General features: G+C 43.9%; 1 pseudogene; it reads left to right on the plus strand.

Moving 5' to 3' along the window:
- The first annotated feature begins 1,458 nt into the window (after nucleotides 1-1,458).
- On the plus strand, nucleotides 1,459-1,577 carry LOC124557071 (annotated as a pseudogene).
- The last annotated feature ends 511 nt before the right edge of the window (nucleotides 1,578-2,088 follow it).

The raw sequence follows: 2,088 nt of genomic DNA on the forward strand, positions 1-2,088 counted from the left end.
TTCTTGTATACGATCGATATCCCCTATTCGTCCTACCTGATATGGATCCTACACATTTGCGAAAACTCATCTACAGGCATTTTATAAGCAGTCTCTTTCGTACAGTCTTCCAATAAATGGAAAACAGTCATTGCTTTAACTGAAACTGAATCTATGTAATCATTCCACTCCTTAAACCTTCACATTTTTACTCACATAAAATAGTACGCCACGACTGATTCCTGGTGTGCTGGTTAACTGTATAATCATCAGGTACTACTGTTTGAAGTTTCATGAGATGCAAACAATTCTCTACATTAATAACTCGTTACCACTCTTTCTACCAGGTTGATATTTATGATGATCTAATTTGATATCAAGCCAATTTTTATCGGATGACGCTGGCTCATTAATAACGGCATAATCTGCAAAAAGTCCAAGATTGCAAAACATAATATCCACTAACTCATTAGTGTATTAACGAGTCTAATTTACATATAAACAATATGTATATATCGAGTGGTTGCTCTGTACTTCATTGTAATCCTCTGAGGCGTTACCTGCTCAACTATCAGCTACATCAGTAACACTTATATTGTATGAAATGATAATTAAATCAATACCTTAAGCTGTCACCAGGCGTTGATATACATCAACGGGGACAGTTGAAAATGTGTGCCCCAACCGGGACTCGACCCCAGGATCTCCTGCTTACATGGCAGACGCTCTATCCATCTGAGCCACCGAAGAAACAGAGCAGAGAGCGACTGCAGACATGTCCGAAAGAACAGATACCACCTCCGTATAGTTAAGGCTAACCGGCCATTGACATTCTTCTTCTGTGCGGATGCACGCGCATTGCCCGAACTCTTACGGGACTCGGTAAGATTGTCTGCTGCGAGTAATGAGTGTAGTGGGCAGGGGCACTACGAATGTAGGGTGTGGACATTAAGATGGGAATGTGGGTCTCACGGGGAGCGTGCAGGGGATAAATACCTGCAGTCACACTATCCTCCGTGCCTTATCCGATGGATAAAGAGTCTGCCATGTAAGCAGGAGATCCTGGGATCGAGTCCCGGCAGGGGCACACATTTTCAACTGTCCCCGTTGATGTATATCAACGCCTGTCGACAGCTTAAGTTATTGATTTAATAACCATTTCATTCTGGAGAGCTTCATGGTCACCGATGGTATCAGTTCTTTCGGACACGTCCGTTGTGTTGTTCTTTTCATCATCATCTCAACCCCATCGACACGCAATTCGCCGAAGAAAAGGTACCACCTCCATATATTATGACAAACTATCGGCTGCTGCGTCATTTATCCCCCCTTAAAACACAGCTCACCAATTTATTAGACCTACGAAGTATTTATCTCATTTAATTCGCCAAATAGAAAGCTACTCTGGAAAAGAGAGGAGAGTTTTGTTCCGTTTGAAGCAACAAAGCTGATTTTTTTATCGCTGTGATTAATAAAGTTGCCAACGGCCTTGCCACAGTGGTAGCGTCGGGTCCCGTCAGATCACCGAAGTTAAGCACTGTCGGGCTTGGCTAGGACTTGGATGTGTGACCGTCCGGGTCTGCCGAGGGCTGTTGGCAATCGGGGTACACTCAGGCGTTATGAGGCCAATTGAGGAGCTACTGACTGAGAGGTAGCGGCTCCGGTCATGAAAACCGACAACGGTCGAGAGAGCTGTGTGCTGACCACATGCCCCTCCATATCCGCATCCAGTGACGCCTGCTGACTGAGGATGACACGGTGGTCGATCGGTACCGTTGAGCCTACAAGGCCTGTTCAGACTGAGTTTAGTTATAGTTTTAGGTTATGATTGTTACGTTGTTATTTGTTTTCCGTGATCCTTGTGACTGGTCGTGTAGGTGTAACAAGTTTATCAAATTATACAACCTGTCAAAGGTATTTGAGGTGAAAAGGTTTATCATTCATTCAGATGTGTAACATTACATACAAATCGTAATCGCTGGACTTTCCGGAGACATGTAGCACCTTATTGTAACTGTAATGCGTAGCGAGAATGATATGAAAAGCTGAATTATAGGTAGCTAAGAACATGGCTGTTGGGCATCTATCGTACGACGAGTGCGGAGTTCT

Source organism: Schistocerca americana, chromosome X (assembly GCF_021461395.2).
Source record: "Schistocerca americana isolate TAMUIC-IGC-003095 chromosome X, iqSchAmer2.1, whole genome shotgun sequence".
Lineage (NCBI taxonomy): Eukaryota > Metazoa > Arthropoda > Insecta > Orthoptera > Acrididae > Schistocerca > Schistocerca americana.